We start from the raw sequence: 22,051 nt of genomic DNA on the forward strand, positions 1-22,051 counted from the left end.
TATAAATAAAAAATGTTTTCTGTCCCAAACGTGAATATTTTCCCAGCCGCTTGTTTTCGAGTCGTAAAAGATCATCCCAGCAAAACGCAATTAACAGCGAACTACACACACTCGGCGGCGTGGATTTTGTAAAGGACATGCTGTTAGTAGTGAAAGGTGAGAAGTTCATCGTCCCTTCGCCATCAGTAGCCTGGCCACGGCTCCATTCTCTCTCACACACACTCAGAGATTCGGTCCGGAGTTCTATCTGTGATCTAAGTCACACAAACAAAAACAAGCCTGGTGGGGGCTTGCTGTGGTTAAGCTGATTTCTTGAGACAAGCAGTATAAAGACAAAAGGGGAAGCGACGCAGGTCTGTTTGTTTTCTTTCCCCGGCTTACCACTGCCCCTTTGCCCCTTTCTCCCCTAAACCCTCCCCACAACCCCCTCCCCCCTCCCCCCCGATTTCCCCCGCTCCGCGGATAAGATGGTCATTTGCTGACCGCTTTGCCTGTACGCGTCACTTTTCGAGCGGGCGTGAAAGCAAGTGTGGCGGTACTTTGGGAAGGCGCCGGCCGGGCGTAGGCTGGGCTCATTCTCCCAGCGGGGCTGAGGGCCCCTGGGGCTCTGGTCCCAAACAGCTAGCGCCTCCCGCCCGGCTGGGCGTCGGGGCTGGGGTGGGAGCCGGGTACCTAACTGGCGCGCGGAGGAGGCCAGTCCCAGGTGCGAGAGCAGAGGCCGGGTGGGCGTGCGCGCAGGCTCTCCCGCCAGCCCGCGCGTCTGGGAACCCAAAAGGAGCGCCCCTCACTCCGCCACCTCGGTGTCTGCTCCCCCAGCCGATTTCCCTCGGTGGGGTCTTAACGCCCGCAGACGCAGAGGAGCCAGCCGCTGAACCAGGACCGACTTCTTAGGCGGGTCTAGGCTGCTGGCGCTCGCCTCCGCGTGTAGTGCGCTGTGCCTGGCTGGAGGGCGAGCCGGGAGAAGTCCGAGGGATGGGACCCCCACCCCCGAAATCCCCGAGTGGGCACACACACCAGCAGGAATTAGGGTGAGGGCTGTAAGAGGTTGAACTAGCCCAGTCTCTCCAACTGGGCCCTGGGACTCCGTGCGCACCCAAAGGCGTGCCCAGGGCGGGGGCACAGACCATCTTCTCCGGACCCTGTCACCGTAGTCTGCGCTGCTCCCTTCCTCCTAGAGACCCCAAGGGTGGCTGCCGCGAGGGGGGCGATCTTTATTAACCTGGACGCACAAGGCGGTTAAAATAGAGGGGGTAGGGGAAGACATTTGATCCGGGCCGACCCTTTGTCTTGAAGCAGATTAGGCAGCCTAGAAATAGGAGGAAAAACAGAAAGTCTAGACAGGAAAACTTATTGTGTTCACAAAATATAAAAATGAACCGAGCGGTCTGGTACCTCAAGGGGTGAAGATAGATCCTTGTAGACAAGTGCGAAGACAAGACTGGGAAGATTTAAAGTGAAAGAAACGGCAGATTATTAAGAAAGTAATAGTAAGGTGTCCCATACACTACAGTTTTATTGTTGGGTAGTAACTACTCGATTTATTTATTGCCAGGGCTATATAATAGAGATAATGACCACAAACTCAAGATAAATTCTTAGGCGCCCAGCTGGACAATTCTTTTTTATTTAAGAGAGCGAGTCTGAAAGGTGAGCCTCATCTCCTCCCCTCCTCGCAGATCCGTCTTGCTTTCTACCATATTATAAGCATGACATGCAAATAAATAAGTGCTGCTGGGTTTGTGTGGGGAGGCCCTGCAGGATTTATTTCAGGTGAGAGAGGAACATACACAGAATATGAATTTCCGCAGGAGCTGCGGAGTGATTCCTTTCCTCTCCTTCTCCGCCGAGCTCTCCTGCTGATCTCCCTCCCTTTCTGTGGGAGCAGAGAGCGTCCCCTGATAAAAACATTAATGTGTCATGTCTCAACTCCCTATTCCTTGACATACAGGTCTGGGGAGGGATGAGGGGCAATGAAAAATGCAAAATACATCCCCAAAGTAGGTTGACTTGCTGGGACTGCTTAAAGAGATTCCTGCCGACAAAGGGAAGGGTGAGTTTGTAATTATGACTTACAGGAGGGGGGCGGTATAGGAAGCATGTTAATATCATTTTGAAACCTGCAAAATGATGCAAAAGTTTGCTGTGCGGGATCTGGTATGGGTCCTCACCCGGCTGGACAGATCCCAAGGGGAGCCTCCTGGCTCTTGGGACTTGTCCGCCTTTCTTGGCCCTCAGTTTCTCTCCCTTGAGCCGGGCAAACAAGCCTACAGTCAGGTGATGGAATTACCGATGACCTTGCTTGGGGACCGCCAAGGTCAGAAGGGAGCAGGCGGCCTCAGGTGTTGGCTCTATCTGACGCAATGGCTGCAAGAACAGTCGCCGGGCTGGCCTTTAACAAGGCGGCCTCCGAGAGCTTCTCTCCCCCCACCTGCGCTCTGCGACAACTCAGGCAGACCAACATGAAGTCAGCATCCTCTTCTGATAGTCTTTTTTTCTGTCTCGTTTTTGGGGTAATATTCGGACATATAGTGTTTCAACCTCACAATAACCACTTACATTCAGAACTTCCTTTGATCTCTGTTTGGCCAGGAAAAAAAAAAAAAAAAAAACACCTGACAGGGAACTGCGATGACAAAAGCAGCTCCGAGGAAGCGGGAGGGGTGGTCTGGTGGGGTGAGAGAGAAAGGTGTGTACGTGGGGGTGGGTGGGGGAAGATCCAGGCCTAAAGGCAGCGAAGTGTGTGTGTGATGGGGGTGGGACTGAAGAGAGACAGCAGAGTGATCTGCGAGATGGAACAGAAGAGGCTGTTTCTGTAATTTGGTGGTTTATATGAGGGATGATATTATAAGGCTGAGAAAGAGGACAGTCCTCGTCAATCTTTTACAATATTGGTGTCATTCAAGCACAACTTTATCTTTGAACCAGAATATCTGTTTCAATGATTTCCATAAGCACATAAATTATAATCTTCAGAGCCTTCAATATTTCTTTCTGTACTTTATTAAGTGTTATTGCAGAGGCCATTTATGAAGTGAATGATTCAACTTTTAATCTTTTGAACATTAAAGTGTATTCCACTGAGTTTCCTTTTCCAAATAATCTAAAATAACAAAAAGAAACTAAGCTCATTACATGAACAAGTGACAAGCGTTTTGGTCTCAGCCTGGCAAGTTGCCTTACTCACTTCAAAGGATGATAAACTAATTGTTTCCAGAGTTTATAAGTAATTAAGCTATTATTCAGGGAATTTATGTAACAGTTTTATTCACGATAGAACTTTCCAGTGAGAATAGCCAAAGACAAGTCTTCAAAAATACCAAAATTTTAACAATTAAAAAGTCTGTCCTTATTGATAATAATGAAAACTACTTTTATTTTTAAAAGCATTGGAAAATGTAAACAAATATAGTTTTCTTCCAGAATATATGATAGGTGGAGGTCATTATGTGTAATTAATGCTGAAAGGAAAATGAACATGTAATGGCTTCCAAAGATTAAAACATCTGTAACTATCAAGTTTTAAAAAGTTAATTTTAAAAAATCGCTCAGCTTGATTTCACCTAAATACGTCTGGTAGGAAAAAAAATGCCCTTTTAGAATTCCATATGGAAAGTTTAAAAACAAATAATTTTAGTATTTTAAATCAACTTTTGGTGCCTAGACAATAAGAATTAATGCCAAGAAATGTTAAGTGCTTGAGTTTCTCTGATTTTGCAACAGAGAAATGTACTTATTCACCCTCAGATTAAAATAAAGAGACTACTTTAAAAATCTTTTCAAATATATTAAATTCAGATGCTATTTCTATAGTTCAACTCACGTTTGTCATTTTTAAATAATAAGGTTTGCCTTAAATGAAACAGCGTTCACTAAAGGAAAAAGTAAGACTTTAAAAGGAAGTGATGAATTATTTTGTAAATTTCAGCAAACTATATGACACTTTAGTTTAATAGACATATTGTTTATATATGTAACAATGTACTATTTTAATATATTGTTTTCCATCAAGATTTTTTTTGTCTTTGGAAAAAGCCTGTTTTGTTGTCCCATGAAGAATTTAGGAATTAACCGAATTTTCATGTTAGAAGGAAACATCTTTGAAGAGCAGTACCAAGCTACAAATGTGAAAATCCAAGGAAATGACTGTTGAAGCTTGTTTGAAGTAAGATAAATGTTCTGGAAGTTTTCTGCAAAATATTAGAGTGCGAGCTAGTTCAATATCCATTCCCCTCACCACAAAAAAGTGGGAATTGGCTGTAAGAGTCATTACAAGGATAGCAAAAAATACTTAAGTCGTATCTACTTGTTTCAAGTAAAATTCCTCCAAAGCAAGTCTGGCGTTTGCTGGAAATTGTATATAAAATGTTCCGTTTGATTCAGGGTCAGTGTCGTTTTATGGAGTTTGTGTAAACTGTGGCAATTTAGATCTGTCATCGTGTCACGATGTCTGACTCAGTGTCTGCTGTGCGAGGTTCCTATATTCTAATAGACTAGCATTATTAAAACAAAAAGCCCAAAGCAACCTGGTTAGTAGTAATGCAATCCCGTCGTCTAACATGATGTGGTCATTGACCTTCTGGATACCAGGCCCACTTGGATTCACTTTAGGACACTTAGCTGTTGAAAATGAGTTCATTACAGAAAGACAATGGGGACTTTGTTGCAACTGGCACCTGTAGTATTTCACACGACACATGGGCCATACCTAGCCAAGACAGCCACTACCATGATTCACACCAGAGCAGGAAGTCAACTCTAGGCACATTCTGTAATATGAAATACACTGTTCTGATCAAGGAGGAATGAAAGCTTTTTGCACATCCCTCCACAATCTTAAGGAAGTGATGAGAAGCCTCTTTTCTGGTTTCTTTGCAGTAAATATATTACAAATTAAGGGGTGCTGCAGTGACTTTATGTTAAAGTTTAATGGTTAAGGACTTTATTAGGTATGTTGCGTTCAAGATGGCCATAATAATAGAGTCCAGATAAATACTGTTGTTCGCTGCCTAGGCCCAAGCTGGAAAGGGTCCTGTAGTGGAAAGACTTAGTGGTGGTTGGGTGGAGGTGGGGGTGGTGCTGAGGCTAAGTGACCACACTCCCCCGGCCTCTGTTTAGTAATCCTGACTCTATCACTTGAACATGATGTAATTTATCTTCGATGGATCTCTTTCCTAATCTCTAAATGATATTAATATATTTCTGCCTTGTAAATCACTCTGCATTATGCAGTGTGGTATGGAACAGCTTTACATTCTATTGAATATAGTAATAAAGTCGGTCTCTCAAAGAGCTCCAGATTTTTTCCAGAGGAGTCCTGACTCATAAGAGATATTCCTCTGTTCTCAAAGTCCTAAGGGCCTCTTAGAATCCTGAGATGCCTCCCTTTGATTTTCCCTGTCTGGCCACCAGAAGTAAAATGACAGTCCCTTACTGTTCCAAAGAATTTGCTGAGAGTAATTAATACATCTATTGATTAAGTCGCTTCACAGAGATGACAGGTGACTTGTCCGCCTGTGATTGGACTGTGGTCCAGTAGACTGACTACAGCTTGCCAGACGCCAAAGAGAAGAGTGAAGCCCAACGACTGGAGCCTTACCTTTAGTGAAAAAAAGTGAATCTGCAGATATACTAGTTTTCTATCTAAATTCTGTGTTGTTCTGGTCAGGATCTTGCCTTACTTCGTCATATATTTCTCGCATATTACTTTGAATCCTTTTTAAGAATGAAAAAGGTTGTGTGCGTATTATAAAATCCAAGCGCCTAATGTACCCAACCTAGAAAAAGGGAGCCCCTAAAAGCCCTTGTGACAGGCCAAGGTAAGGAGAAGTAGAGATCAAGACATGTTTTCCTATCTGAGTTCAGCCAAGAAAACCGAAGCCACTCTGCGTGTGTACAAGGGAAAGAATTTAATGCAGGGAATTGGCTACACCGGGGACAGAAGAGGCTGTGAAGGCAACCAGGGGACAACGAGGGACTGGAAACTGAGCAGTCACAAGGAACGGTTGTCCCACATTACCTAGAGACAGAGGGAACAGGTGAGGTGCCAGAGTCCAGGGGTCACCCGGTCGAAGTCATAAGCAGGGCAGGCATGCCTCGCGGGACTGGAGCTATGGAGGAGATAAGAGAGGGAGAAATAATTCTGGAGTCTTTTCTTTCACTCTCTAATCTGTCATCAGTACCTCCTTTTGGCTAAAGCCAGCAAGAAACCAGCTGACAAAGATCCTGGGAAACACAAGATCAAGGTCTCCATCCTGCAATATAGAGCAGAGCAAGGAATAGCTTTGAAGGCAAACAGATCCAGGAGCCACACAGCTTCTAGGCAGATGTTATGCTCTGGCGGTCTTCTTATTTTATTTTTTCCAAAGGGAAAGCACTATTGTTAATTTCTGGGTTTATTTGTTTGGGAATGTTGAAGGAGGAGGCGGAGGTTCCAGACAAGGGCACTGAGTTGGGAGAGAAAGTGGCTCATGGAGAAAATGGCCAGTTTGCCAGTGTGTCCGCAGCAAAGGGGCAGGACGAGGACCTTGTAGGCCACGAGTTGAAAATCTGTAACAGCTCAACTTGTTAGCAGCCATTAACCCCCAGAGGCCAGGGTAATACAGATTACAGGGCTAACACTGCAGAAACAAAGGCACAGTGAGGTCTCCATGCAGGTGCAGTGCTGCCTACCGGCACCCGGCTTTCCTACAGAGAAATACAGGAAGCCTCCTTGACCACCTTCAGTCAATCTACACTGTTACTTCAGTCGGCCACAAAACCAGTGGGGACAGTCATTTTCATGAACATATTAGAAATTGTTCACCAACTCCAAGGAGACATTCTTGTGGCCACTTTAGCGTTCAGAGGGCTAACTCCCAAGAGTTTCTCTACTCCCACATAATAGGAATAGCTTGGTCCATGACCTCACAGATGGCAGCCTCCTGAAGGACAGTGTGAAGAAGCAGGTGGGAGAAGATTAGGGAGCTAAGAAACCAACCAGGAGGCTGTGGTGAGGACAGCAGGGACTAAGGGCAAGAGTGGAGCGTAAGGAAAGGCACTCAGGACAGGAGGCTGGTACGGATGAGGGGGGTGAGGCATAAAGAGAAGATGAAAACAATGACATGATCTGTGGTCTGGAAAATGAAACAGATTGTGGTTTCATTTGCTGGGACAGTAACTTTAGAAGGAGACACATTAGAAAGAAAGATGAAAACTTTGCTTTAGGCATTTGAGTTTAAGATACTTGGGGGTTATGGCGATAGAGATGGTCATTAGGAGCTTGAAGACCTGGGCCTGTATTTTAGTAGAGGTGTCTGGAGATGAAGATTTGGGAGGACCTGCTGGAGCAGATGAGGTCATTCAGAATCATGGCGAAAACGTTTGTGGTCACAAATAGATATCAGCTCAGACCTGTTGGAATGGCTAGTCTCAAAAAGATAAGAAATAACAAGTGTTGGTGAGGATGTGGAGAAAAGGGAACCCTTGTGCACTGGTTATGGGAAAGTAAATTGGTGTGGCCACTAAGGAAAACAGTGTGGAGGCTCCTTAGAAAGTTAAGAGTAGAATCACCATATGATCCAGCAGTTTCACTTCTGGATATTTATCCGAAGACAACAATAACACTAACTCAAAAAGATAACTCACACCCCCCTGTTCACTGCCGCCTTATTTACAGTAGCCAAGACCTGGAAGCAACGTAAGTGCCCATTGATGGATGAATGGATAAAGAAGAGGTATACAATGGAATATTACTCAGCCATAAAAAAGAACGGAATCTCACCATTTGCAACCACATGGATGGACCCAAGGGCATGATGCTAAGTGCAATAAGTCAGACAGAGAAAGGCAAATACTTTATGATCTCATTTATATGTGGAATCTGAAAACAAAAACAAAAAAACCCAAGCCAGAGGCAGGGGCTTGGGGATTGGCAAAATGGGTGAAAGGAGTTATAAGGAGCGAACTTCCAGATATAAAATACATAAGTCACAGGAGCGACTTATGTACAGCATGTTGACTGTAGATAATACTGTTGCGTTCTGTAACTATGTGTGGTGATGAATGTTAACTAGATTTATTGTGATCATTTCACAATGCATACACATATCGAATCATTATGTTGTACACCTGAAATTAACATAAGATTGTATGTCAGTTATACCTCAATTAAAAAAAAGTTTATGGTGAGGGAAGGGTGAGGAGTAGGGCTGTTGATAAAGGGGAACATGATGGGGGAAGAATATGTGATTTTAACGATGGGAGGAACTTGTACGTATTTGTATAATGAGGGGAAAGGTGAAGAAGTGTCGAAATTGCAAGAAAGAGGTGTTAAATAATGGGGAGATCCATCATAAAGGTGGGGAATTGAGCTGTGAGCCAGCAGTGGGCTATCCTAGCCTCCAAGATTGAAGGCAAGTGGTGGGTACAGATGTCGTGTCCAGGTAAGGGATGATAAGGGGAAAAGGGGAAGCAGCTCACACCTGATAGTCTTAATTTTCTTTTTGGAGAGATGACTAGTGGTGTCATTAGATGAGGAGTGAAGAGGTAGGAGAGTAACCGGGTTTCTGCTGGGAAAGTCCCACATCCTGCCCAGGGAGCCCCCTTCCGTCCTGGACAAACCAGGAAGTCTGGTCACTCTCAGGTAGGGGAAAGGAAGGGGCTCGAGGGGAAGGTTAAATGTCAACATCAGGATGGAAAATGGGAGAGGGGACTGACCAGAAGTGCAAAGCTTGCTGGCTAGCATCAAGGACTCAGGTGGAACTACAGACCGAGGGGCAGCCTCTTATCCGTGGCTGTGGGACTTTCTGCAGCAATGCTTAAGCATTTCGAGTTGTCTTTCCAGGACAGCGTGTGCTAATTCAGCCAGAGGTGTGTTTGGAGGACTTTCTGCAATCCTAGGTATGCAGTATCAGAGGTCTCAGTCTGGGGGCAGAAGAACAGTGAAACTCAGCGGCAAGGTTACCAGAATAGCGTGACCTATTAGGTGGAAGATGTTGCTGTCAATGACGTACAACGTCACTCTTTCTTTCTTTTTACATCATTGACAAGTGGCCGAGTTACAACATTCCACAGTATCTCGAGGCATCTCTGAGATACAGACATGTATTCATAATACACCGTCATCTAGAACAGGAACTTACAGACTGCGGTCATTAAGCAGTGTCTTGAGATAAGAAGCAGGGAGCTGAAGGTCCTGACCCAGCCTCAACTCCTGATAGCTCGTTGCAGGCTCTATCCGCATGCTGTGCGCAAGGCACGCCTTGGCAGTATTTTGCCTTTGTCATTGGCTAAATTAGGTAGCTTTTGGATTTGTTGGTTATAGAAACAGAGAGAAAGGTAAATATATGGTTGTCTAGTTGGTAACAGGGCAAATTGGGCAATGAGCTCCAATAAGGAGATTCAAGTAAATATCCGGGGGATTGCCTTTTCTTTTTGTACGGAATGAAATTAGATAGCCCCCAAATAGGCAAAGAGGTGTTTTCTCTAATTTTTGCTCTATAATTAGAGCAAACCGCTACCTCTAAACTTGCAGTATGGGACAGAAATAGGGTACAAGGGGAACTCAAATGACATGGGTTTGGTGAAAATCTGAAACACACCTTGGTTTGGGGAAGCCACTCAGATTTCATTGAAGTTTGATGCAGCTTGGATCAAAACCTCCCCTGAATAGAATGAGGCTTTGGACAATAGGAATGTTAGTGGGCTGAATCGTGTCCCCCCCCCCCACATCCATATGCCGAAGCCCTTAACTCCTGGTACCTCAGAATGTGACTGTATCTGGGGATGGGGACTTAAACGGGGTAATGAAGGTTAGATGAGGCCATCGGGTGGGCCCTAACCCAATATGACTGATGTCCTTGAAAGAAGAGGAAATTTGGACACAGAAGAGACATCAGAGAAGAAGGACCATGTGAAGACCCAGGAAGAAGGCAGCTATCTACAAGCCAAGGAGAGAGGACTCAGAAGAAATCAAACCCACCAACTGCTTGATTTTGGAACTTAAGAGACCGGAACTGTGAAAGAATAATTTCTGTTGTTTACCTCCACTCTCACTTCCGCCCAGTCTGTGCTATCTGTTTCGGCAGCCTTAGAGAGCTAATACAGGGAGATTTCATTGGGATGCCTCAACTATTTGAGAACTAGTAGACACATCAGCTTTTTTTTTAAATATAAAAACAAACGTAAGAGATGTCTGCTAAGAAAACCCTGCATTTACCTCCATTTTATTTACGCATCAAACTTAGCAAACACTTTTGCAGTGCTTACCACAGGAGGTGACTTCGTCCCTCTCTCTGCTCCTGGCTGTCTCTGAACTCGCCCGCCGCCTGGTGTATCCGCACCTGCATACATTCTACTGGAGTCATTTTTAAAGTACAGTACGTTTCAAATGACAGTGCTGCCATTTTTATGGAGTTTGGTTATGGGGTTTGTAGGCAGCGTTTTCATTACGTTTAGCAGGGATTAAGCCTCCATCTGAACACAAAGGTTAATTTAATGGTTTCACTTCCCTCATTCCTGTGAAATGTAGGCCAGTCATCCTAGCTGGTTAATTCTCTTTAGTATTTAGAATATCTCAGATTGATTCTGATATTTGGCACTTTTAATTAAAAATGATATTCTAAAATTCTCCTAGGCACATAATGTTGACAAGAGAATCGCCATGGCATCAAGTTGAATGTTTCTGTGAATCATGTGTTGATATCAGATTCTCCCAGAAATGTTGCAAAAGACCAGAAACAGCTCTGACTTTGTTTTGCAAATCTATCAGTAACTGTTGACTTAGAACATCTATCCTGAATTATAAAGTCTACTTTAGAGACAAGGGCAGCTGAGGTATGGAGCCTGCTATGAGCAGGGGAATGTTCATTCAGTGTTCATCTCCCCTGAATTTTCCTGCCATTGCTCTTGGGAATAACACTGGGGATTGGGAGTTGGGAAACTTTAGGAACAGATCCCAGCATCTCCACTTACTTATGATGTGACTTTGGTGAAGTCGGTCATGGTAAGCACCAGTCTATTCACTCTTGAACTAGGGATGAAGGCTGTGTTTCAAGCCTACCCTACAGGTGCTGTGAGCATAAAATTCAATAACGAATGTCTTTGTGGTGCTTTTTAAGACATGCTATACAATATATTAAACTTATTATTACTGCGGTTGCCACTAAATGGTTTCACTTAATGGCCCTTTTGCTTTCTCCCGTTGTAAATGCAGTTGCTCCTGGGCCGTCTTCAGGATGAAGATCACAATAAACGGGGCGATCTCTCCTGTGATTAGGGTTTGTAGCTGGACTCCGAGGGTGATCTTGTTTCAGGGAGTGTCTCCTGAAGTTTGATGTCGACTTTTGCTTTCAATCTTACATTAGGCAGTGATTTTTTTCCTACAAATTTCCCCAAGATTTAATTTCCGAAAGACAGTATAAATGTTACCCAGGTGGAAATCTTCTAGAACCTATTGATAAGTTACGTGCAATATATGGGGATGTGTCATCTCAAAGCGTGGTGAGGAAGGCTTCTTCCCCTATGGCTGCCTTTCTGAAAGGTTTTCAAATTCCTAGGGTTTCTGATGCCAGCTGTGCTGTAGGACATTTTTTCTGTTTCTACAGAACAGAATTATTACTAAAATTAGGAAGTTTAACACAGATGCAATACTGTTCTCTAATGCACAGTCCATATTCGAATTTCATCGATTGCCACAATAACGTGCTTTATATCATTTTTTCTGACCTAGAATCGAATCCAGGATCATACATTACATCTTACTTGTCATCTCTCTTTAGTCTCCTTAAATCTAGAACAAACAGTACCTCGGTCTTTCCTGACCATGACGTTTTTGAAGAGTACAGACCAGTTAGTTTGTGGAATGTCCCTGAGTTGCGGTCTGTCGGATGTTTCCATATAATTGGGTTCAGGTTGTGCATTTCTGGCTGGAGCAGCACAGGAGAGATGCGGTGCCCTCCGTCCACGGTGTCAGCTGCGCTCAAAGTCTGCCCCGGCAGTGCTGCTGTTCTCTTTGTTCCCTTGGTTAAGGTGCTGTCCGCCATGTGGGAGATAGTTTGAGATTATGATGTCATATCCTGTTCCTTATCAAACCTTTACTCACTGGTTTTCACATGCATTGATGAACTTCTAACGCCATCATTTTAAAATACTAGTTGGCATTCTTTTTTTTTTTTAGAGAGAGAGAGAATACGCTTGCTCACATGAGCTGTGGTGAGGAGGGGCAGAGGAAGAGGGAGAGAGAGAATCTTAAGCAGGCTGACTCCTCAATCTTACAACCCTGAGAGCCCTGAGATCATGACCTTAGCTGAAATCAAGAGTTGGTGTCTTAAAGGACTGAGCCATGCAGGAGCCCCAGTATATTAGTTGGCATTCTCTTAAAAGGAAGAGGTTTTTCTTTTCCCTCCTTTATTTATTTATTCATTTACTTATTTTTATCAATATGAACTTATGGATTCTTATTTAATGGGTTCTGTTTCATTACTGTGTTATTTCTTCTGATGTTTAAATTTCTTGGGCGTGGCCTGCGGGAGCCCCTCCCACTACCTTCTGTGTCTTTCTTTCTCACACGCCCTAGAGACGGCTTAACTTGGTACCTTGAGTGGTGGAATGGAGGCTGAGCTCGGCAGTCCTGTTCACGGCAATCCAGGCTCAGGAACAATAGAGTTTCCGTCCAAATCCTCCCGGGTCGTAGCATATCCCTGGAGGGAGTCCGTGTGGTCGGTTCAGGAGCATGGGAGAGACTTATGTGCGCTCAGTTAAAAGAAAAGCCTGCGGGGCTTTTGGGTCCCTGATGGTGGTTTTTGCAGAAATACTCCCCACTAGAAAGTGAAGCAATGGGTTTCCTAATTTCTGGCTTCTGTCTAAAACAGGTTTCTTGAGCCAGTTAATTGAGCATAAATTACAGTTGACCTTGGAGGGATTAACTTGCATTTTGGGGTCACTCAGCTGTATGGCTATTTGGGTGCTTTCTGACTGCCTGTGCTTTTATATACTTTTCAGCTAAGTTAGGGATGAAAATGTACCACTCAGGGACATTACAGGAATTGTTGACCTTCTCTGGTCAGTTTGAGGTCAAGGAATTAATGTAGAGAATTACCAGAAGATCTATAAATACACATATTTCTTACGTGAGAGGTTTCATTAAAAAAATAATGTTCGTCTTACTTAACTATTTCAGGACCACGTGTAATATTTGAAAGATAGTCATGTAAAAGAAATTTTAGTTTGGGGTACAACAAAAATAACATTTAAATTAAAATTTAGAAAACCATACTGGCAGTAGGTTTTCTAAAATTCCATTGCCATTGAACCCTTTTGACATTGAAAATAAATTGGATGATAAAAAAAAATAAATTGGATGATAAACCCCATATTTAAAAGAAGACTTATTTATGTCAAAAGTTGAAAACACACTCTTGAGGTCAACTCAGTGCTGAAAGTAATCATTATAGCCTGTGTCCTAAATTTTGCTCTCCCTCTTTGGTGTATTGAGAGGTTGAATTAGAAATTGGTATGCCAGCTTCCTTCTGGTGAATGAGTAGAACGAGCATGACCTTTGGAAACACAGACCTGGGACCAAATAGTGCTGCTGTGATTGATTTATTCTCTCTCTCTGGCAAGTGCTTTTGTGATTCCAAGCCTCGGTTTCCTCATCTGCATAGAAAGGTTCATAACTCAGGGCACCTGGGTGGCTCAGTTGGTTAAGCATCTGCCTTTGGCTCAGGTCCTGATCCCAGGGTCCCGGGATTGAGCCCCGCATGGGGCTCTCTGCTCAGCAGGGAGTCTGCTTCTCCCTCTGCCCCTCCCCCTGTCTCTCTCTCTAATAAATAAATAAAATATTTAAAAAAAGAGAAAGGTTCGTAACTCATAGGATCAGTGGAAGGAGTAAAAACGATATAAAATTTCAATGTAAAGCATAGTGCCTGGCATAGAGGAGGCCCCGATGACCGTGACTTTTCCTCCCTCCCATCCTTCCTCCTCACAGCGTTATCACCACCATTCGTTGCATACCGTGTGCTAGACTTTGACCTCGGTGCTTGACGTATACTACTTGTGAGAGAGGAATTATTTCCAATTTACAGATGAGAAAACTGAGCCCTGAAGAAGTTAAGGACCTTTGACCAAATGCTGGTGCTGGGGTTTCAGGTTTGATGCCAGAGGTCAAGACCTTAATCATTATGCTCTCCTTCTTCTTGTAACTATGACTCTTAGAGCATGCTCTTTTCATAAATTAGGAGGCTACGTGATATTATTAAGTAGATACAGTTGAGAGCCCTCATTTGTGGTAAGGGAGAATTAAAAACCGGGGCTAGAAACAGCAGGTAAAGTGCAGGAGAAAAGACGGGAAAGTTGAGACATATACTTAGTGGGCAAACCAAGTGAACACCACCCCCTGTGTCTCTGCGGCATTTGGTTGCTTATCTTGTTCGAAATAGGTTTAAAACATGCCTAATAATAGTCCTAATAGCTACTGTTTACTGAGCGTATGTGCTTTGTGTAATTCCTACTTTAATATCATAAGTGACCATGTGAGGCATAACTCTGCCTTCGTTTTGGAGGCAAAGAAACCCAGGATAAGAGGGTTAAGGACGAAGGCGGACTTCCCATTCCAAACCAGGTCTGCGCGATGTCAAAGCCCCAAGCCCTGTTGCTCTTCTATGCTGTTTTCTGTGTTTAACATAGAAGCCAACGAACTCTCTGGGTGTCTAGTGCTGCCACACCTCAGTTTTCACCCCATAATGTCTCCAGCGAGCTGGAAAAACTGGCAAGAGATGTACACTTTATTTTACGGCATGGAAGTTGGTTTGTCCCAGACTCCAGTGAGGTCCAGCCCCTAAGACTTTCAGCACTCTACCCATCGCTGCTCAGATTCCACAGTTTGGCAGTAGGGGTAGCCTTCAACGGCCAACCTCTTCCCCTTCTGAGGTCTTGGAATAGTCCTTGAAAAATATTTCACACCCTAGTCGTTTAAGCGTTCCTGTCACAGAGGCTGCTTCTTGTCTTTGCTGGTATCTACTTTCCTCCACCTGGCGAAGAGAACTTCAATCAGGTCTCCTGCCACCCAGAGTTAGAGACAGTTCTCAGCCTCTCCTGTAGCTAAGTGTGGTCCTGTGACGGAGCTCTGGCCAAAGAGCAGAAGCGCTCTGTGGGATTCTAGGAAAGCTGCTTAAAAGGAGTAGACTCAGCTGGGAGGAAGCCTTTTGTCCTTCTGTTATTCCTACTCTGTTAGTGCGGCAACTGAGAAGAGAAGTAATGGCTCAAGTTCTAGCAGCTGTCTTGAATCATGACTTGACCTTGAGGATGGAAACCACGAAAGAAAGACAGGAGGCTGATGACAAATTGGAGTCACTCTACCTGTTCCTGGCTGCCTACATTTATTTATTTATTTATTTATTTATAAAAAGATTTTATTTATTTATTTGACAGGATAGAGACAGCCAGCGAGAGAGGGAACACAAGCAGGGGGAGTGGGAGCGGAAGAAGCAGGCTCATAGCGGAAGAGCCTGATGTGGGGCTCGATCCCATAATGCCGGGATCACGCCCTGAGCCGAAGGCAGACGCTTAACCGCTGTGCCACCCAGGCGCCCCTGCCTACCTTTATTTTTACATGAGAAGGAAATGAATTTCCTCCCACCCTCTCTCCCTCCCTCTCTTCCTTCTTTTCTTTCCTTCCTTCCTTCCCTTCCGTTCCCTTCCCCTCTCTTCCCTTCCTTCCTCTCCTCCCTTCTTCTCTCCTTCCTCCTTTCCTTCTTTTCTCCTCCCGTCCTTCCTCCTTTCTATTCCTTCCTTCTGTCCTTCTTTCCTTCCCTCTCTTTTTCCTTCCTTCGTTCCTTCCTTCCTCCTTTCCTCCCTCCCTTCTTCCTTTCCTTTTTCTTTGTCACCTTTATTTTGGGTTTGTCTATTATATGCAACAAGGCAATTCTAATTACGGTTTCCAAAAATATGCTTCGCTTCCTTTGGGCGCATTTTAATGTCCTGGGAAAGCCGGCAAAGCCCTGAGCCTACTGGCTCGGCATTCAGTTGAAGGTGCTTACCGTACAAATTATTAAGGGTCATGGAAATATGCGCAGCTGAATATTTTGGGCCTTTATATCCTTTAACATCTTTTTGAGCTAAAGCACTTTTAGCAGTTAAAACACATTAACAGATATTCACAGTCCCTCACCCCTTACTATTTCATTCAGAGAAGGATGCTTTTTGAAGAAAATAGGGTCTTTCTCCTCTAAAGCTATTCCTATCAAGTTCACCAGAGACTGCACACCTTTCAAGGTCATGCTACAAATGGATTTGGAAGGATTATGATGTTTTTGTGATAAAAATTATTGCATCAAACAAAACTCAAAATTTACTCCCGGTGGGACTCCCCCTCCCATTCTTATTTTAGCATCAGGCACAGAACTGACACTAGATAGTCCTGTCCTCCCGACATCTGAACTTTGGGCACAGGTGGAAGGTGCATTAGAAAGACATAGTTTTGTACTTAAGAACCAGAGTTGGTGGAAATATTTTATGTATCTCCTTTGTTGACGGCAAGAGTTAAAATAAATAGACCAAAAAACATTTGGCTGTGTTTAAATGAAATCACATTTCAGTGGTTAGCTCTCTGGTTCATCAGTCTATGTTGGTATTTTCTGGGTATAGAGAATGAAGAAATAATTATATGAATGCTCCGTGTCTAGATGAAACTAGATAAGATGAAAATGAAACTAGATAAGAAATCAATCATCTGAATAAATCAGGCAAAAATAGGTGAGACTATTAATTCTGTTCTTAAACCTTGATTGTCTAGCCCTATCATAAATTAGATTGAACTGAATTTTCTAGGCAAAAGCCATAAAGTTTCCCTTAACTTTCCCTTATGAAGATTTTATTTATTTATTCAACAGAGATAGAGACAGCCAGTGAGAGAGGGAACACAAGCAGGGGGAGTGGGAGAGGAAGAAGCAGGCTCATAGTGGAAGAGCCTGATGTGGGGCTCGATCCCACAACGCTGGGATCAGGCCCTGAGCGAAGGCAGATGCTTTAACCGCTGTGCCACCCAGGCGCCCCTTAACTTTCCCTTATAGAACAGGATCTATAAGGACCAAGTAATCACTTTTGGTTACTAGTGTTGAAAATACATGATTTGCATGACATTGCATTAGCTTTGGAGTTAAAAGCGTGTTCTCCACCGAGTTGAATGAGGACTGTCAATGGACTCATGAGATCATACGATTTCAGTATTTGCCAGAAATTTGCATATGATCTATTTCAATCCTTTCCCCCCCTCCCCTGGCACCATTTTAAAGATGAGGAAACTGAGACACAGAGATTTTCCAAAGTCTCACAGCTTATACATAAATTCCACTGTTAAAGGCATCAGGTGTCACACTTTTTGTTTATTTTCTAAAATGATCTAGTGGAGGAAAAGGAGCTTTTGCCCATCAGTTTGAATTTGGTCCTAATTACATTTGGCATCGTGATTTTCTTCCATAAAATACCCAATAAGAAGATTGTAACATCAAAACCTTCCGAAAGTGAGTTTGCTTAACCTTGTTGAAAGTCACTGACATTCTACACCTACAAGAGACACGGGCTAAGTGAAAGACTTATTCTAGTTTACGGGATAGCACACAAGCCATGTAGGAAAACAGAAATAGCAAACTGCATATTGATTCCAAAGCAAATCAAGTTAAGTATCTTCTATGGACATCTAGTCAGATAATAAAACTCAGGAAAATAATGTATGCTCTTCTTTATTTTCAACAGAACTAGGGAATCTCCTTTCAACTTCACATGCAGTATGGAAATCAGGTTTCTGAAGTAACCATTACAACATGTTTTCATGAGTGTTTATTAAGAAGCCCCAAACCTTTGTTAGTAATAAATCGGGTGACATATCTATAGGCTTAAATCTTTTATTGGGTACTGATTAACTTAACTGCTCTGCCTGACAAACCTTCATAATAAATAAGCCAACCAGCGAGCACTTCGCAATCAAACCAACTTTGTTTAAAGGACTATCACTAAAACATGATTTACGTGGTAATGAATTTTGCAATCAGCATGTGGTGGTGTACAAGTTTCAACATGAATCTAAAATGTAGAAATCTGAAGACATTGAAGTTATTAAAAATCACACCACAATACAACTACTTTTAATTAAAAAGAAATATATCACGTTCATATTCAGCAGCGGTATTACGGCATATGAGAAGGATACCTCAGGGCTACTTTCTAAACACTTCCTCACAAAACATGGCTATGGTTGCTTTGAAGGTTAATGATTCCTTTTTAAGATCAAGTTACTTGCCATAATCAAATCAAGAAAAAAAAAATCAAAATAAGGAACTATTTTACATATGCGTGTAAACCATGTAAATAGACAAGGAAATTGATGGTGGTATGTCAGTAAGAAAAGTTAATTGTAGATCTTTTTTTCCCTCTTGACCAAATTCTTCTTAGAAGGCCTTTATAAATCACTGGCTTCTCTGTCTCTGTTTCCATTAATTAAATTGTTGACAGTGAAATTGTAACACAAAAGTAGGTTTGGTATAAGAAATGATTCCCAGATCTTTTTCTATGAAACTTAAAAAAAAATCTTGAAGAACTTAACTTTTAAACATCTGTCTGGACAGATGTCAGAATGCAGAGTGTCACACCACGATGCTGTGTAAGGATCTGACACTACGTTGTTACTCTTCAGTTAAATATTCACAGTGAGGTTTTATGATCTTTTTAAAAGAAAACTTGCATGAGGGAACGACCTCATCTTGTACACCGTAATAAGCACTTCAAATGAAAGAATTCCAGAGCAAACAATGAAAAATAACTTACCATGCTAGTTTTTACATCTTAGTTCAGTCACCTGGGATTTTTATATCGAGATTTTACAAATCATTCAATAGCACGTAATGGTAGTGATTCTATTAAAAATTATATTATTAATTTTGAATATTTGCCTAGACAGAGAATTTTAGTGAAAGTCTTCTATATAAATAGGGAAGAGAATTACATCTGGAAAAAATTATGGCCCTGCAGAATCCTACTTATTGTGGGAAACATGTTATATAGCACAATAAACCAGATTTTTCCAGAAATGAAAGCGAAAACTATCATGATAGTAGGAAAGCAACAGACATTTATTAAGTAGGACTTCATTAAAAGGAATATTTAGACCCAGACCCTGAGATGGTGAGATGGTGTTTTCTTCTGTGTTCTCCTCTACCTCAAATCCTCTAGATTAGACACAATTACTTTACTCGATGAATATTTTCTCATTAGGATTATAATTGCCTGGAAAAAACAGTTACTTTTTTTAAGATTTTATTTATTTATTTGACAGAGAGAGACAGCCAGCGAGAGAGGGAACACAAGCAGGGGGAGTGGGAGAGGAAGAAGTGGGCTCCCAACAGAGGAGCCTGATGTGGGGCTCGATCCCATGACTCTGGGATCAGGCCCTGAGCCAAAGGCAGATGCTTAACGACTGAGCCAACCAGGCACCCCGATAAAACAGTTTTAATGATTTTAAAGGGATTAAGAAAGCAAAACCCTTCTTTTCTCCCCAGAATTTACTAGTCCCCTTTGCACTAAATACATCACACAACCAACCACCATTTCCTTTTATTGCCAGGAAGAATTCTTCACAAAACAGTAAATTCTGTGTCAAAGAGACTAACAATAGCACCAGCATCTCGCTGTTTACTTAATGAGAAGTGAATGGAAATGTGAAGATGCAAAGACAGATTCTGGGTTAGACGATGGGGAGATGAGACCGCTTCTTTAGCACAAGGAAAAAAAAGCCTCTGGAAATGTCATGTCTGAAATAGAGTATTCTCCTTCCCTACCTTCTTCCCTCTTCCCTCTCACCTTTCCTCCTTCCTTCTTTCCTTCCTTCCTTCCTTCCCTCCCTCCCTCCCTCCCTTGGGGAATCCTCCCTGTTTGCCATAAAAATTCTGGGATGTATTAATTTGCTCTTGAAACTGTCAGATTTAATGTTGATAAATCTTAAGTGGTTTAGCTTTGGAAAACATCAGCTTATGTTTTAATTTCCTTTGTAGCAAATGCTTAGTGATACCCTGGTGTCCAGGTCATGCCGCACAGTCTAGCTCCTATCGATATCACCAGTATTGTTTTCATCAGTAAATGAAACTGAATGAAGTTGGTGATGAGTTGTCAGGAAATCTCAGGGACGAGGACATGTCAGTGCCCCGTTTCTCCTAAATCCTTTGTACCTATTCATAAAGATCAGATGAGATTATGTCTATGAACCGGCGGTAAACTGTAAAGCACAAACGTAAGCAGATGATGCCAGTGGTGATTATGATGCTGTCTGACAACGTTACTCATTTTTAGACTAGAAATTTGGTCACAGGCTTCCATCTTCTGATTATTTTATGGTCTCGAGTACCTAGTTTGTACTGATACAGACTAGTGTTAGCCGTTCACTGGGATTCTAAAGCATTGTCTTCTGATTCCTCTGCCACTATTATCTAGAATTATTTAGCGAGCACACGCACACAAAAAGATTTTTTTTTAACCTTCTGAATTTTCCAATCCACAGTTCCCGGATTAATTAGAAAATTGCCCCAATATCTCTTTTCTCTTTTCTAGTGTGTAGCATTTGCAGAAAGAAAATGCTAATTTGATGCAGAAAGCTGTTTAAAATTAGTCAAAATAAACCCTTGTTCCGGGCTGTGTGCACTAAATAATTCTCCCTGATCAAAATGGGAGAGGGTCTGGGAGGAGGGGAGAGAGGAAGTTTGCCGACGGACTTTCTCCCCCATCTCATTTCCAACCAGGTAAAACGGAGTTCGAAAGGCCCAAATTCTCAGCAGATCTGCACAGCACAGTAATAGCCTTTATGCTTGGAAATTTATGGGCCATGGACAGTTTATAAGAAACGATGTAGTTCATCAGAGAGCCAGACTGATGGAGCACATGGGAGCATTCTGCACAGGAAGTTGGGTTTTGGAATAATACTTACTTTGATAGAGTTGTTTTGTTAGCTAAGTAAAACAGTAGGGAAGCCAATGGCCACTTAGGCTTCAAACATAAATATATATTTATAAGTCACCCAGCTGCCTAATTGAGAGCCGTTGTGTTTTCGCTAAGTACGTCTTCACCAGAAAGCAGTAACAACAACAGTATGATCAGCAAAACCCCGTCTAGGCATAGATTCATTTAATCAGTCTTTGATAGTTTGGAGATAATTAAATGCAGTCTAAATGCGTCTGTCTTCAAGTCAGAGGGTGAGAAGATGGTTAGAAAGATGCTTTTCACTGGGGGGGGGGGGTGTTCTTTTGTATTTAAGGTGCAAAGATAGAAGTTAAACCCTTGCGTTACACTCCGGGCAGTGGAGGGCGATTATCAGAGATTTGAAATGGTGGTTCTGTGGACTCCTGATGGGGAGAGATGGAGAGCTCCGAGGAGCAAGGGTTGGGCATACAATCGGCTGATGCTTTCAGGTTTCACCGAAGAAGGTTAAGCAGGAGGTGGCTTGTTAAATTTGAGCAGAGAACTGGAAAATAAGATTTCACACTCCTGAGATGGGGAAAGCCGGTGAGTTTGGAGTTTGTCTGGGAGATTTGAAAAAGGTCGGGTGTGCTATAGTGTTTCTCAGATTGTATCTCAGCGCCTATGAGCGGAAAAAAAGTAGGTGTTATGGAAAAAAGCAAAGGGTCTGTGTACACACGCGCTCAAGTCAAGCGCGTGTGTACACAGGTAAATGGGCATTTTAAAACTCAAATAATTATTGGGCATGTGGAAATAAAATGTGCGGCCTCTTCTTCTTGGCTGGCCCTCCTCGAATTCTGGCCTCGCTAATGACGTTTTGCTACTGTGTCCTCCACTCACGTCCCCCCTTTCTGTCCCCAAGCCCCTTCTCCCCTTTATGGCCAAGGCTTTCATGATTTCTCTTTTTTGCTTGGAGACCTTGAACTAGCTCTGGATTGAAAGTGGCAGCATGGGAGTCCGGGTTCTAGTCTTTGGTCTGTTTCTCCGTGGGACCTTAAGGCAGGGCAATTGTCTTTCTTCCTGGAGGGAGCAGTAGGTCAGGCCTGAGGTCTCCCCTAGTTCAGACATGATATTATCT

General features: G+C 42.9%; 1 long non-coding RNA gene across 1 annotated transcript in view; it reads left to right on the forward strand.

The window, feature by feature from the left end:
* Positions 1 to 22,051, forward strand: part of LOC130543163 (uncharacterized) — an 82,566-nt gene continuing 60,515 nt past the window's right edge. Inside the window, exon 1 of the long non-coding RNA XR_008958296.1 lies at positions 1 to 353. This is a non-coding gene — a long non-coding RNA (uncharacterized LOC130543163). The remainder of the gene's footprint in view (positions 354 to 22,051) is intronic.

This window comes from Ursus arctos, unplaced genomic scaffold (genome assembly GCF_023065955.2).
Source record: "Ursus arctos isolate Adak ecotype North America unplaced genomic scaffold, UrsArc2.0 scaffold_8, whole genome shotgun sequence".
NCBI classification, from domain to species: domain Eukaryota; kingdom Metazoa; phylum Chordata; class Mammalia; order Carnivora; family Ursidae; genus Ursus; species Ursus arctos.